Genomic DNA, 17,016 nt, shown 5'->3' on the forward strand with positions numbered 1-17,016 from the left:
AAATTCAATCACCAGCTCAGGGACACTTTCTAAGCCTCTTGTCTTTGTCTGACTCATTCAACAGCCTTCACAACAAACTTCTGTTAAGATTTGTCTTCCCTAGGAGTTTCCTCCAGGGAGAGTTGGCCCAAAGAATGTCCACTTCCCTAGATAATTTTATTTCAGAATGTTAAAACTGCATTCTTGGTTATAGTTTAATCTCATGTGAGTTGCTTTCCTATCTCCCATCACCCTCTGGGAGGCATTAGATCCTGTCTCTAGACTTGCAAGGCTGAGAGCCTGATTCCCTAGTGTGAAGGAAGGAGGCCCAAATGGGTGGACTTCCCTGGTGCCATTTCTGGGCCATCGGGCTCTAATGGTAATTCAAGATGGTGGCAATAAATGCCGGAGGGAAGCTGACCTCTCCAGTAACTTCCAGTCTTTAAAAATATTTTTGGATACAAGAAATATAGTTTACCTTGCTCAGGGGAGAGAGAGAGGTGGAGGCACTGATGAAGTATGATTTCATTTTCCTGGAATAGGCGTAAGTCTGGATTATTTTGTATGGCTATTCTGGCTTACGCATGATATCCTCTTTTCTTGTTCCACAAGGAATTCCTGACTTTGAATTGAAATGCACATTTTGGTGGAATTCTCATTTCCAGTAAGAGCAAGTAAAAAAGAGAATAAATTCTCTTCTAATGTTTCCTAATATTCCCATATCCTGGCACATATAGAGCAGAATGCTGCGGTAATGGGAGGAGGCTGCTTGTTGCCCAACAAGATTTCTGAGTATGCTGATAACATAGACCCAACTGTAACCCTTTCTAGGCACCCCAGGGTTCCCCAACACACCAATGGCTCTGCTCCTGGAGCTATGGCTGCAAATGAAGTGCTTGCTAACTAGGAAGGAATAATGGATCTAAATGCTGGCCAGCTGCAATACTAATTCTGTAGCAAGAGACCCATAAGTCAATCAGAACATCTCAGTGCAGACCCATGACCACGTTCCTGGACAGTTTCCATGAAGGTGAACTGATATCACTGCTGAATTTATCTTTGCTCCTTCAACATTGGCTTCATGTCTTAAGGTTCGATCCTAAATTCATGAATCTAGGAGAAAAGCTGATTCTGGGGACATGTTGTCGATGAATTTTCATCCATTCATTACCTCTTTTTGACTGTCTGTCCAAAGTACTTCTGTAGCAGAAACAAGATATATTATAAATTATTTCTTACAACTGTTGAATTGGAATAATAATTCCTACCTACCTACTTCACAGGGTTGTTGTGAAAATAAATAAAGCAGTCGAACAGTACTGGTCACAGAACAAATGCTCTGTAAATGGTTGCAATTATTATGTACATGTTCACTTTCTTAGAATTAATTAGTAGGTTAATAAAAAGTGTCAAAATGTTAAATTTTCATATTCATATTAAAGGAATATGACTTTTTTAGGAAACGTGGAGTCAAGATACCTGGGAACTTGGTCAATGCTACTATTAGTAATAAATTGTCAAATGAAATAATAGAATCAGGGAATTGAGGATGCGGAGGAAAGGCCAACACTTTCCTTTTTTAGATGGAGAAAAGGAGTTATAGAGAAAGAAAGTCACAGTGGCAAACCTGTGACCAATAGCTCATATAGTCCCCGTCCACAGTTCTTCTCCAGAACGCTACGCCATGGATAAAAAGGCTTTTTAAAATAAGTGCTTCAGAAAAGCTAAACACTGTACAAACAAGAGGTAGCATGAGCACTATATTTGGACAAATAAAGTCCGAATCTGCTTATCAGCTACCCTAATGGAAACGACAACCAGCACGAGCAAAACGCTTTGTGATTCAAAAGATAACAGGACCCAGCTCACCAGATCTCCTGTTATTACTGACGGAATCCTCCCAGCTATTACACCTTGGGAAAATATTCACGTGCTCAGCCAGCAAAGACAAATTTAAAAGACGAAGCAAGTGATGCTACACACCGCAGTGCCACCCGATATTCAAATGTGCTCTTCTGAGCTATGTCTAATGCCAGCATCATTTTTTTAAGGAGACATATCAGTTTCAGTCAAGGTTTTTATTTCACTTTCCCCATTCTTCACCGCCTGGACTAGGAAAAAAAATAAAAAGAATTACCAGCGACATTACTTTTTAATTTAATGCCCTTGAGTAAGGGCAATAGCAAGGAGGCAGGATAGAGATTTCGATTTCGGAAGGACAGTGGATGGAGAACAGTTGTTAACGCCACATCTTCCATGAATATTGGTTGCAGCAGCTGTCTCTGCCATCATTCTCTCAAGGTAATGCCTTGCTTCCCATTGTCATGGTATCTCAGAATCAAATTATTTGAATTCCAGACACATCGACAACACACTGAAGGACCCTTGCCAATTTTTGCAGCTCGCTTGGAGGAGAACATCACGAAGCATTACTCATTTATACGACTCCCAGGCTCCTGTTGTAAATTCAGCACGCAGCACTGCCTCCACGTGCTGCCCTTCAGCTTAGCTCTCTAATCCTGTAACCCTTTACCACCAACTCCTTCCCATAAATTTGTGCAGAAAATCCCCAGGCCAGGTCCTGCACCTCTTTGAGCTTCCGTGGGTGCAGATGGAGTCCAGGCTGCCAGAGCTGACCTGGAGACAGAAGCCAGCTATTTTGCCTCAGTCTGGCCTAGGGGTGAAAGCCCCAAAGCACAATTCAATCATCCCCAGAGCCATCCCTCTGACATTTTCATACAGGTGAAGTCCAGTTAAAATTAACATCTGTCCTGCAATAGTGAAGCAGCTGATAATGGCCCGTCTCTTGGAGTGCGAGGGAACCATAAGCAAGGGTGTTTTGGAAGATTTCTTTTTAATGACCTAGGAAAAATCTCACAACATAAATGAAAAAAAAAGTGTGTAATCCCATATCTTACAGCAGTTTTATATATGCATGTAGGTATATTTACATATACGTATATATATATATATATATAACTAGAAGAAAACACATCCAAATTAACAGTGATGATTTTTCTTCTTTATTGTTTTCTATATTTTCTAAAATAAACAGGTATTTCTCTTATATTCAGGAAAATAGATCCTCTTTATAAAGAAAATTTCCATCAAGGGTGTTTTTTAAACAAAAGGACTGTTTTCAAAAGGTTCACTACCTAGTCAGCCCACACTCCCCCATTCTGAAAGCAAGGGGTTCCTTCCCACTGGCCCCTGTTTAGAAGAGCTGCCCCAGGGGTGTCCTCTTAGCACCCCCTTAGCAAGGGGGTTCTAATTAAGGAGTTTTGTCCAGCAGGACCAAAAGTGACCATATTAGTCCCATCAAATTCTTTCTCTTGAATTGACCCACACAGAGAAAGTAGCAAAGGCAGAAGAAGGGAAAGAGGAAAGAGGGAGGGAAAGAATGAGTCACCCTTGAATGGCTGCAGTGTGGATGGCTGAGGACAGAATAAACGAACTTGATAGCTAGAGCTGCCTTAGACCCTGGACTAGCTTCTGATTCCAGGATTCTATGCCATGCAGGACCACGATTCCTATTTTTCCCATGAGGTCTTGGTGGTTGGTCTTTCTGGGTATCTGCAGACAGACCCATGGCCAAATATCCTGTTCTCCCTAGTACCATGAATATCCTTGTAACAATCTATTTGGGGACAGATTATACTGTGATTCTTCTAATCACATGAGACAGGAATTTCAGCATACCAAAACCCTGAGACCAGGCAAATGGGTTTCATAGGTCATTTTATTCCTTATTAAGTACACTACACATACCAGAGCTACCACCAAACCACTTGGCATTTTATACAAATTTGAAAAAGCTACCCCTTCCTCAAATTAACAAAGTTAATTACTTCTCAATAATAACAATTACTAAAAAATAATAATAACAATTACTAAAGAAAAACAGTCATTTTATATGAGTTGCACAGGTAAATGATTCATCATAAAATGATAGAAAATTCAAATGGTTAATGATAATATTAGAAATTTAAGTCACTTGGATCTAATGATTTGTTGTAAAATTCATAGACATCTTGCCTTGGTAGAAATAATTCTTTCTGACAGTTTTAATGCTTACTTTTTTATATAGTTCATATTTTATAGAAATGATCACCAGATTGGCAGTCTCTCTTATGACACTGTGGACTTTACCTTGGTTTTAACATATTCAATTTTGAGATGCCACATTCTTCACTGATATTGATATTTAAAAAATTAGTTTTACCTTGAAAGTTTCAAAGTTATTTGGAAATGGATAAATTATTGTCACTAAAACATTACAATATTTTGGTGGGAGAATATGAGATTATAAAAAGACAAATTTAGATTTTTAGCTCTTTATACATTGATGAATGATGCATAAAATTCTTTAATATGCTCATCAGTCAATTTCAGTCATACATTTTTACCTAGCTTTGGTACTTGGTATTGATAGTAATTCTTCAAATCACATGAGATATCCAGAACTCGGCTACTTCAAGTACCCAGCATTAGGGCATCACCAGGAGCTTGTTATAAATGTAGAATCTCAGGTCCCATTCCAGAATTACTGAATCAGAATTTGCATTTTCATAAGATCCCCAGGCACTCTGTATGCACAGGAAAATCTAAGAAGTACTGATCTAGGACACTGTAAAGGCCATCATATTCTTTCAGCAATATAAACCTTTCTTTTAAAGATAATATCAATATTACTGTTACCATTATAGAAAAAAACAGAAATCTATTTTGGATCAGAGGTGGTTTGATTGTGGAAATAACATTTGAAATGAATTTTCCTCCCCCTGTCTGGTGTTTTTATATTGAAGAAGTTGGAGTCAATGTCAAGAAGTTGCAATTTGTTGAGCAGCAATAATATCTTTTTGTAATTATCATAAATTCGTTTTTCTTGAAAGATTTTCTTAGCTCATTATCTGTGTTCGAGGGAATAATAGATGTTGACTTTTGGCTCCCATCTAATTTTGCTTACAACATCAATTTTACCTTCACTTCAAATTAGTACTGAGCAATGCATTTTAAAGAGAATATTTTCAGAAGTATACTCTGACTTATATTTGAGAATCTGTGCTTTTATTTGTAACATCAATATGCACTGCATACTCCCTCTAATTAAGTTTTAGTAGCAAGATGGCATCTACTCAATTTCCCCATCTCATATTCAACAATGGTTTAAAATTTTATGTCCCACAAATGCATTTTCAAGATACTTCAACATTTGATTGAAGCAAAAAGAGTAGTTTTATAATTTCTTGGATGATATAAAAAATTCAGTGCTGTCAAAATAGATTTTTGCCACATGATTCAATACTAAATGTAAAGAAGATGCAAAACAAAAAATATAAAATGCCCTAGAGTTTTTGAGGCTCTTCTGTAACAATCCATTACATTCTGTACGCATACTTTTGGCATCGCTGAATCCAAGTTTTCTTTAGATTCAGTTTTTGTAAGTAGCCTTCTGAAAATACACATATGCTTTCTTTTGTCTTGTCATTTACTGGGCAACCCCCTTTGTCCAAACATTCACGTATGAAATGTTTACTTGTTGAAAATCCACAAATCTAATAACATTATCTGTTCTACAGGGTTTATACCAGGGGTTACATCTAAAATGGTCCAATAATATCTGCATTTCTTACCTTTTTCAAAAATAATTCATTCATTGCATCTATTATAATTTTAATTATTTGGCTTTATATTTTATGACTTTAAAAATGTGTAACATTATTTGTTAATCAATGTGCCATTATGCTATCGAATTTTGTATAGTTTCTGCCAAAGGAAGGCAATTCTCATCATTGTACTCACAGTTGCCTGGATAATCTTCTCCCTGGATGTGGCCTTGCCAAAAGTTGAATCATGCATAGTATGTGTTCCCAGTGTTGTTTCTCATTTTCATAGTATCTTTGTTTGTCTGCCTCTCTCTCAGTACATAGCTTTCTAATCATACTTTAACTTTGAATTCTTAACACTATCGGTGAAGTGCATTTTACCCTCTGTCTATTAGTAATGTGTGATGTATACTGCCAATCCTTCCTCATGTTTCCATTTCAGTTGATATTTTTCCTCCATCCCTGAAGAATTTACAATATAGATAAAACACAGAAATCATTGAGGTAGAATAATGTAGGGGCTTTGATCATTAATAAGAATTTATGAATAAACAATTCCTGAAAACTTCCCACCTGCACTGATGGTAGTTAAGTTTGATAAACTTTGATGAAAATTTAATGAAAATAAATTTAATAAAAAGTTACATAATTTCTTACATAAGATAGACAAATTTCAGCTAGAATCATTTTAATATTCAAATCATTAAATATTCAAATTACATAGCCAGGTACCTGGATAGACAAAATATACATTAACGTATATGTATATTAGATTGATAGATAGATGATAGATAAATAGATAGATCAATCTCCAGTTTAATGTTTTCTTTTTCTCTTCCACATCCTAATCCAGCAGTCTGCCCCCATTCCATCTTCTCCAAAATGTATTTAATGATCTAAATTATTCTTTTTCATTTTCTTCTCTGTTTTCTGATTCTGAAATCAATTTTAAAATCTCTTTCATAGTATCTGAGCAAAATCAATAATTAGTATTTTATTTTAGAACTTAGATGTATGTAACACACAAAATACCTAATCGACAAGCTGCTAAATATTGTCGTGTTAATAGTATTACTAACAGAATATCCATAACAACAAGTGATTGCTATTATGTAATTTCCAGATCATTAAATAGTGATTTCTAATTTATGTGCATATAATTTTTTTATGGATTATCTGAGCATATGTATTTAGTTTGATGATGATCCGTAGAATAATGAAAATCCTTGCACATTTATGCTGGGAACACAGCAATACCTTTTGAAAACAGCAAATAAACAGGAGGTGATGTGATGCAACATGAAACATTAAATTAGTTGGTGCACTAACAATGGGGATTATTTATTTTTAATTTTTGAAATACTCACCTATCAGTATATCAATTAGAAAAGCAGTTTCTTGTTTAGAAGCAGAAATATTTTAGATGACATTAGAGCTGTTGTTGGTTTTGATTATTGATTCATTTTTCCTTTGTGCATGGAAGCAGAACAAAATATATTAAACCTCTTAAAACAAGACACTTTACTGCCATCTGCAGGGAGGTTGTAATAAATATACAAAGCACCCATCTCTGCGATAAACAATAATAACAAACGTACAAACATTTGCAGAATAATAAAGGTGTCTGTGATGTGAATGGTGCCCTCTTAGATGAGGAACACATGTGCAGTGCCCAACCAAAATAATCATATGTGGCAGCCCCAATCTCAACTGCATCTAGATTTCATTCTTGTCGTTTTCAATCTTCTGACAAAGGAGAAAAATTCCCATTTTAAAGACATTCTTGGGGTCCAGTCCGGTGTTGCTCATTCAGCTTCTACAGAATGGTCCCTCACTCTAGCAGGGAAGACTGGCTGTTCAGGACTTTCATCACTGGCCCCAGGCCAGAGATCTGAGCTGTACTTAGTCTCCTCTGGGCTAAAGCCATTCACCCTGCAGGGAGTGGGAGTGGGGGAGGGGTTGGGCCCAGGCAAACCATCAAAGGAAAAATAAAAACTCTGCCTAAAGTTAGGGATGGGCCAGCAGGATCCCCGAACAAAAGAACTTCAAGTGGGGGTGGGGATGGAGAGGGAGCTTTACACATATTAGTTATTCTTCAGTGCAAACTCACAATCATCTTGCTAGAAAGATGCCCTCTGGCATATTTTGCTTGGAAACAATGGTCATAAATCCAATAATATTTTCTATTCTTGGAAGAAGACAAATTGTTAGATGGCAAGGTGATAAGAAATTCCCATTACCCAATCCCATGTATTTGAAGGAAAATATTGAGTGAGTCTATGTTTCTTGCAATTCAAATCGCAAAAGTTAATATTACCAATAACTAACACCGGGCAGAAAGTGCCCCTAGTCCCTGGCCCATGATGGGCATTCGTTTGTTGAATAAATGAGAAGAGCTCTACTCCAGAGTTACCCCCTCTGTGTCAAGTGAGCACAGAGGATGCAGAATTGGGGGAACTGGGGAGGGCTTCCAGGTGAAGGTGTTACTTGAGTTAGATCTTGACAAGGAGGCAGAACGTTGACAGGCAGACAGGCAGAGATGGAGAGAAAAGGCATCCCAAGTGGAGTTAACAGTAGCAGCAGGACCCACGAAGTGGGAGGAGAAGGAGGGGCGTCAGTCAGGCATTCGGGACAGGAGACCATGGTGACAGTGTCCAGCGAGGGAGGAGTGTCTAGCAGGGGCCACTGCAGCTGGTGGCCTTTGAAGGTGGACATGACAGCCAGATTGCAAGGAAGGATAATGACTGAGTGGGAGAGGAAGGAGGGAGGGAGTAGAAAAGAGAATTAGGCTACTCTCTCTCTTCTTTTGTTAATTTTCTATTGAAGTTACATATATTTATTATTATATATTATTAAAATGTACATATTTTAATATACATTTATTGAAGTAATATATAGCATATAAAACACATACTCAATATAACGTATGCTCTTTTATACATATAATATGTATTTATAATAGAGCATAGTTGTGCTTACATATGTGTAGTATGTATATGCATATGTGTGTATATATATATATAGCAAAGTGCATGTAGTATAAAGCTCAACAAATAACTGCTTTCCTGACTCCTAAAAGCATAGATTAGTTTTTAGAGCTACCATTTGTTTGCTTTTGTTTTTTAAGGAGTAAAAGGAGAGAAACGGGATGGTAGCTTGAGAGGCAGGATCAATGGAAAGGGATTTTCAGGCCACAGAATCATTGTTCTTATGCCAAGCGGAGCCAATTAAGAGGGAGAGATTGGATATGTAAGAGGATGAGGGAACAACCGATGGAGCAGTACTAATGGACATGAAAGGAGCAGGCTCAAGGTAATGGATGTGGTTGATATTAAAAATAGAGAGGAAATTTCATCCTGGGCTAGCAGGACCCAAGCAGAGAGATCAGTGTGGGGCAGTGGCTGGGTGTGTGGCCCTGGGACCAGAAAGTCCTGGGTTCTCTCTCAGCTCTGCCACTTACATAGACAGTTAACAGTCACTCTGGCTCCTTTTCTAAACTTGAATCGTCATGATAACAAAGGCAACAGCAACAAAAATAGCAATGAATCCTGTCAGAGTCCAAAAGCCCTAGGACCACCCTGAAATGCGACCTGCTTTTAAATTGGACTCAACTAAGTACACAAGACTTCTATCCTGACCCTAACCCTGCCCTATAACCTTGCCAGGAGACAGCCCACTTCAGGTTAGCCCTGAGTGTCACAGGAAGTGCTGTGCCAGCCTCTGGAATTCCAAAAGACATTTCAAGCCAAATCAGTCTGAGGGTCCGGGGTTGAAGTTGGAAAGTCCAGCATTTAGGGGGACTTCGGCCCCCAGAGCCTCCCTGCTGGTTACACTCACTGGTGGGTGGCACTGGGGGAGATGATGGCAGAACTCAGCTGCCCAAGGACAGAACCTCCCCCTCTTGGAGAGATAGCCAGAGCAGAACAGGACCAGCCAACACATGTTGTCAAACCTTTCTGAGGCCCACGCCGACTTCTCCTTCCCAGGGTCCATGTTTCCCACAAAAGGATTGAGTAAGAACCTCTTTGAATTCACCGAATATTCCCTGAACTCTTACCTCCTGTCGGCCCTGATCTTGCCTGAGAACCTCTCTCCCTGAAGGAACCTCTCTCCCTGAAGGAACTGGGGATACTGGTTGTATCCCCCTCCCCTGTTTTTCTCCTAGCTCTGTGGCTAGGACGGACTCACAGGTGAGGCTGAGCACATCTGGGGCTCAATCCGCAAGAAGTGGGAAAGCAATGGAGAGAAGTGAACATAAATTTTCATCTCTGAAACGAAATCAAAGCCAGACTCTGAGGTGAGAACTGAAGGACACGTGTAGAGGGGAAGCCAGACCTGGCGGCTACGTTTCCACCTTTTCTTTGGGTGACAAACCTCTCACTGCTTTTCCTGCCACCAATATTCTGGCTGCACAGGGACACTACTCACTCTTCGTACTCCCTTAATGCCTTGTAAGGCATCTGAGACAAGACTAGAAAGTTCAAACAGGACCTTAGCAAATGCTGAAGTGAAATAGAAACTCAAAGCAACATGGGTTATAAAGAGGGCCATGGAGCTACAGAGATCATGGGATCCAGAGAGGAGGTGAAACTTCTCCAAGATTGCTGAAATCCATATGAAGTTTTCACGGCCTCAGTCAAATCCAAAAGTGGAAAAGAAATCCAGCAGAGGAGCAGCGGGGTGTTATGGTTAAGGGACCAGACACAGGAGCCAGATGACCTGGGTTCACATCTCAGTTCTTTGGCAAATTTCTCTGGGGACCTCAGTTTCCCCATCTAAAAACAAGGGCGATACTAGTGCCTACAGCATAGGGTTCTTACGGGAAATAAGTTAATATATGTAAAGCCCTTACAACAGTCTTTGGCTCATAGATGTTAAGTAAGCTTGGAATTTTAACATTATTAACGACATGCTCAATGTGACTAAAGGAAGAGAAGAGATGGGGGCCACCTGGGAGATAGGCAAAGAGGCAGGAATGAGATGTACTGGAATGGCACCCAGGAAATGGAGGCCACAAGGAAGGATGGAGGAATGAGAGGAAAATAACATATAGCGTGGGACAGGGGTGGGGCATAGGAGACACTCAGGTGAGTGAGACAGATGGAAAAAGGCACTGCCACCTTTACACCGGAGCAAGAGACCCACACTTGAGAGAGCCTGGCTCTGGCTCTCCTCTAGACTCACCATCCTTCCCACTGGGTAAGAAATCCTGGGGGCCAAGGGATGTGCCTCCTCAGCCACCCCCTTTTGGCTGCTTAGGACTCTGGAATTCCCTGCCCAACCCCAAAACCCCACTGCCAGGTGCTGCCCTGTTCTGGTCACGCCATCCTAAGGCTACCGTCTCCCCCCAGGTGAGAACACCCATAGGTTCAGAGGAGGCCAAGGGGCCGCTACTTGCAAGAGCATGGACAGAGCTTTAACGCGGCAGCTGAGGTGTCCTTTGGAGGCCCCTCAAGGTGCGGGATGGAATTAGGGGTGAAGGTGGAGTGTCCCTGTGAAAGGCGTAGGGGTTCCCAGTTGGGGGCAGGATGGTCCCTCGCTTTCCTTTGAGGTCTTTCCGATAACCTTCGCGCTGACCGCGAGGTGGTGCTCCTTCCCTGTCAGTGTTCCTGTCGGACCCCAGTCCTGAATCTCACCAGTTAACCCAGGGGCGCTGCTGGAAAGGGTCCCAGCCTTTTGCTAGGCCTCCGGAAAACTACGCGAAATGAATGCGGAGAAAATCAGGCAATCTGTTTCCACCGCGCAGTTTCCTCACTGCGGCTGGGCTTCCGCCCAGGTGTCCGCGGGGCCGGGTGTCGGGCTCACCCCAGGTGGGAGGTGCTGGGGACCTACCTCGAGGCCCAAGAAGGCGAGGCCGCCCTTTCCCACCTTTTAAACTCCCTGCTTCTGGGTTTCGCTCTGTGAGCCGCCCCCGTTCAGAGAGAAGGCGGAGGATACCCTCGCCGGGGTTTACCAGGAGGCGCGGCTTTCAGCGCCTGGCTCTGGGGAGAGCGCAGCGCCTGGCTCTGGGGAGAGCGCAGCGCCTGGCTCTGGGGAGAGCTCTAGCGTAAAGTCAGATGACTTTCAGCCCTTGCGCTGCAGGGTCGCCACGAACGTAGCGCGGGAGGAGGAGCCCGGGCGGCGCCGATGCCCTTCCGCAGTGGACTGCGGGCACCTTGGCGGCACTGGGCAGGCAGAGCCGGGCCGAGACGTCGCCGTGTCTCCGAGAGGGGCCAGAGCCACCTTCGGGACGTCGCCGGTCACTTTGTCCCGGGGGAGGTGAGGAAAGAAAGAGGGACTGGAGGGCCCAGGGCTTGCAGCGATAAGGGTGCCTGGCTTGATAGCCGGAATGGACCGGGGGAGAGGAGGGGTGATCTTAGATGGTGCCGGGGAGCTGGGACCCAAGCCCGAGCACGACCCCCCCCTCTTCCCTCCTCCTCCTGCCCGGGCGCGGGGCTCCAGGCTTGCTATTCAGGCGCCTCTCCAGCACCTCGCTGGGTCCCAGGGTCTGGGTTTCACCCTGTGGCTGCTCCGGGATCCTCCAACCCGGAGGGGAGACAGCAGCATCCAGCGAGCCCCGCAGCCCTGCAGGGGAGTTGCGTTTCCAGGTGGAACGCAGAGAGGGCCTTATTCTCCGCAAGAGGCAGCGTTTGAGGACCGAGTACCCCATGCAGCGCAACCTGACCCTAACCCCCGGAGGATCCGGAGAAAGGCTTCTGGGGCTCTGGGCGCTGCAGAGTGCCCAGGAGCCGCTGAAGTGTATCAAGTGGGGAGCGCACTCCCTCCTCTGCGCGGTGGGCTCACACCCTTCCCCGCCGGCCTCGGGCCTCAGTGTCGAGGCTCAGTGCCCTCTGCTGGCCTAGTCATGTCCTGCTCTGTGCCCCAAGGTGGGGAAGAGAAGGCCTAGTCCTCCCGACTTACTGGATTTTGCTTGTTACGCAGCTCGCTACCAATCAGAGCTTTATCAGGAAATCCACCCGCAAGGAGATAGGAGGCAAAGCTCTCAAATCTGTCTCCTTGATCCAGGGTTCAGGGGGAAATGTATAGGGTTTAGGGAAATTTCCAACTTGGATGCTGATTGACGGTCTTGATTTAGTCCATATAAGCTACTACTGATCCTGGAAGCCAGATTTTCCTTATTGAAGGGCTTCTCGCTTTTTAAAGGGCTCTGCTGGCATCATTTCTATTCTTTGAGTTCTGTAGACTAAAATTCTCTGTTCCAGGGTCATCCTGGAGACAAGGGTTCCCGTCTTGCACACGGAGCAGTGCTGTTTCTTTAAAATAATTCAAGTTTGATTAATCTATCAACCTGTCTAAGGAGGTAAAACCAGTTTAAGCTAGTGCTGTTTCAACAACCTATTTAAAGAGGCAAAACCAATTTAAGCTTGGGCTGTTTCACATGCTGTTTCACCCTCATGGCTCCATCAGGGAGGTCCTGGAGGGCAAGTTCCCCCTGAGGTGCTTATCTTTCACTTCATCCCCAGATGGTGACAGTGACCTGGCTTTAGGATGAGGAGTGTCTGAGCCAGAGCGCTGCAAGAGCCTGGGACCGTCCTGCCCAGTGGGGATAGGACCAGCAGATCCCCCTGGGCAGAAGTGGAGACCAATCTGCTACAGGGAACTTCTGAGGCTTCCTGTGATGTTCTGTGAGGAAGTAGGGGTACCCTGAAGTGGGCTCTCCCCTGGTAGGATTAGGGGCAGGGAGGGTCTCAGAATAGGAGTCTTGTGGGTTCAGGTGGGATTAGGGTAAAGTCAGGTACCATTTCAGGGTGACCCCAAGAGCAATACTGTCATTGTTGCTGTAGAGGTTGCTGCCGGTTTGTCTGATGACTTGAGCTGAGAATATCAAAAGGCAAATGCAGAAGATACAGGTGAGGAGCAGACCAGGCTGGGAATGGAGAGGAGAGGCGCTGTGAGCTCTGGCTCTCTCCTCAGGCAAGCATCCAGAGAGAGCGACACAGCATGTTAAATTGTGCTCTTTAACACCCTTCTCCACTAAAATGAATCAGGGCTCCGTGGTGAAAAGTTTTTTTAATTTTGAGAGCTGGGATTCCCTTGGAGTGTAGGGATAAAATGGTTGTTTCAGCACTTGCTAACAAAGCAAACAGGACCAATAAAGTCCAACATTGGCTAAACGTCATTCAACAAATATTGATTGAGTACCTAATATGTTGCAGGCACTGTTCATAAATAATAGAGCAAAAAATAAATAACGGAGACAGAGATCCCCCTTGTACTTAGCTCACTCGTATTTGTGCATGTGTGTCTTTGGGATAGAATTCCTAGAAATGGGGTCCCTGAGTCAAAGGGCAGCTGCATAGGTAGTTTTGCTAGATAGCGGTAAACGTCTCTTCCTAGGTACTGTACTATTTTATATTCCCACTAACAGTGTATGGGCCTGTTTCCCAAGCCTTGTCAACAGAATATGTTGTCAACTATCAGATTTTTGCCAAGCTGATAGATGTGAAATGGTATCTCAGTGTAGTTTCCCTTATCATGAATGAGGCCTATCACCTTTTCCTATGTTTATGGGCTTTCTTTTCTATTAACAGTTTGTTCATATCTTTTGGTCTTTTTTTCTATTAGGTTATTGTACACAGTAATGAAATGAGATAGGCTATTGCGGTAATCAAGGCCAAGAATTGGTAGTGACTTGGATCAGGGTGGTAGCAGTGGAAAGGGGAAATATGGTCAGATTCGAATTGAATTTTGGAGGTAGAATCCACAGAATTTATATATGGAGTGTAAAATAAAGAGAGGAGTCAATAACAATCAGGTTTTGATCCTGAGCAACTAGATGAGAGTCATTTTCCATGACTGATGGAGAAGACTAGGAGGGTAAGGTGTGACGGGTCATAGCAGGATTAGAAATGTGTATTAGACCTCCAAGTGCAGAAGTCAGTTAGATAGTTGGCTATATGAGCCCAATGGTCTGGGCAGAGGTCAGGGCTGGTGATAGCAATCTGAGTATCATCCAACAGATAGTTGAAATTTAAAGTCTGAGGCAGGAGCTGAGCATGGAAGAGGTCCAGGGATTATGTTCTGGGGAGCTCCAATGTTTGAAAGTCAAGGAAAGGAGGAGGAAGCAGCAAGGGAGACTTGAGGAGAGGCCAGAGGAGGAGGAGGAAACCAAGGGTACATCACAGGGGAGAAACCAAGTAAAGAAAGTATTTCAAGGAAGAGAGTGATCGGCCATGTCAGATCGGCTGGTAAGTCAAGGAAGATAAGGCCTGAGAATTAAACATTGGAATTAGGAACAGGAAAATACTGGGAGGCCTTGATAATTTAGGCAAATGTCCTTCTGTATTTTCCCTTTGCTTATTCAATCATATGATTTTTTTTTTTTTTTCCGGCACGCGGGCTTCTCGCTGTTGTGGCCTCTCCTGTTGCAGAGCACAGGCTCCGGACGCGCAAGCTCAGCGGCCATGGCTCACGGGCCCAGCCGCTCCGCGGCATGTGGGATCTTCCCGGAACGGGGTACGAACCCGTGTCCCCTGTATCGGCAGGCGGACTCTCAACCACTGCGCCACCAGGGAAGCCCTGACGTTTTTCTTTTTAACGAACATGGTATGATTCATGTAACCGATTCTTTTCACTTAATATATTTATACATTTTCCAAGTCAACATATAAAAAGATATCTCTTTCTTAAAAATAACCAAATAATATTCCATTGCAAGGATTTTCCATTTCAAGCTTATAGGTGCTACACTGATGCAGACCCCGAGGCCCCCCAAAATATGGCAATGGTAAATATGACCTTCATAGGGCAAAGTGCCCAAGATATAAGAAGAAAATTACAAAAGTTAGATGGTACATTTGGAATGAACTCTTCGCAACTGGTAGATGCTGCTTTTAAAGTGTTGAGCAACAGGGAACAATGACAGAAGGAAGAAGATGCAAAATGGAATGCAGCTTTTCTGGCAGCAGCATTAGATTCTCGGAAGGCGAGTAACCTGAAGAGAGGTAAGCCACCACTGGGGAGGGAACAGTGTGCTTACTGTAAGGAGGAAGGGTATTGGAAAACAGATTGCCCTAGACAAAAAAATAAGAATGAAAACAATGAAAGAAAGATGGGGGCCTCTCATGTGGTAGAAAGCGAGGAACACTCTGAAAATAAATGAAGAGGCCTGGGGGCTCGACTTGAGGTGTCCAATTCCAATTCCCCCACAGGAGTCCCAGGTAACTTTGACAGTGGGGGACAAGTTGATTGACTTTCTGATAGATATGGGTGCAACATACCCTGTGGTAAATACCAAGGGGGCGCAGAAAACATCTCAATCCATCCTGGTCAAGGGAGTTTCTGGAGAAGTACAAAATCATTCTTTCTTACAACCTCTAGAATGCCAGTTAGGGGACCTCACCCGGAAACACAGTTTCTTATATATGCCAGTATATCCAATCTCTCTTTTGGGCCGAGATCTCCTTTGGAAATTAAATGCTCAAGTAATTTTTTTGCCAGGACAGCTTGACATTGGGGTCCCACCAGAGCACACTGTAAGCCTAGAGATGGCCCTCATGGACACCCCAGAAAAGGAGACAGAGCTCTGTCCCTCCGAGGCTTCGAAAAGGTAAGGCCAGAAGTGTGGGCTGGTGGCACCCCAGGGAAGGCCAAGAACGCATGGCCAATGCAAATGCCCTTAAAAAGAAATGCTGGGACACCTAATCTAAAATGATACCCTCTGAGGCAAGAGGCCCAAAAGGGAATGCAGCCAATTCTCAAAAAGTGTTTGAAAATAGGACTGAATAAACCTTGCAGGTCCCCATATAACAGCCTTAATCTCCTGTTCAAAAAGCCAAACTCAGCAGTGTTGCTTTTCCAAGACTTGAGGGCTGTTAATGAAATAGTCCAAGATTTGCACCCCTAATGGGTGGTACCTAATCCACCTGCTCTGCTCACAACTATTCAGGGAGAACACAGCTGGTTCGCAGCTTTGGACTTGAAAGATGCTTTTTTTCTGCATTCCTATTGCAGAAGAATCATAGCAGCTGTATGCTTTTGAATGGCAGGGCCCAGAAACACAGGTAGTCCAACGGTATTGTTAGACAGTCCTACCTCAAGGATTTAAGAATTTCCCTACCTTATTTGGGGAAGTGTTGGCTAGGGACCTTAGAAACTTCATGTTGGATGAAAGACTCCTATTCCGGTATGTTGATGATTTGCTCATAGCGAGTCATACATATGATAAGTGTTTACAAAATACCATCAGAACCCCGAACTGTCTGGCCAGTTGTGCATATAAGATCTCCCAGAAAAAAGGCCCAAATATGTAAGCAACAAGTCATATATCTGAGCTTTGTCCTTTCCCAAGGACAGCGGGGTCTTTTGCCTGATAGAAAACAGGCAATTGCAGGCATTGGAACACCCAAGACTCACAGACAACTGAGGGGGTTTCTGGGACTAGCAGGGTTCTGTAGGATTTGGATCCCCACATCTGGGCTCATAGGAAAGC

The 17,016-nt window shown here is 43.3% G+C and overlaps 1 long non-coding RNA gene across 2 annotated transcripts in view; it reads left to right on the forward strand.

Moving 5' to 3' along the window:
• The first annotated feature begins 11,603 nt into the window (after window positions 1-11,603).
• The window catches only part of LOC115857570 (uncharacterized), a 30,434-nt gene continuing 25,021 nt past the window's right edge, over window positions 11,604-17,016 (forward strand). Inside the window, exon 1 of one of the 2 annotated variants that reach the window (XR_011377614.1) lies at window positions 11,604-11,843. This is a non-coding gene — a long non-coding RNA (uncharacterized lncRNA). The remainder of the gene's footprint in view (window positions 11,844-17,016) is intronic. The other variant, XR_011377613.1, reaches the window with a different exon arrangement.

The sequence above is a fragment of the Globicephala melas genome, chromosome 8 (assembly GCF_963455315.2).
Source record: "Globicephala melas chromosome 8, mGloMel1.2, whole genome shotgun sequence".
In the NCBI taxonomy this organism is placed as follows: domain Eukaryota; kingdom Metazoa; phylum Chordata; class Mammalia; order Artiodactyla; family Delphinidae; genus Globicephala; species Globicephala melas.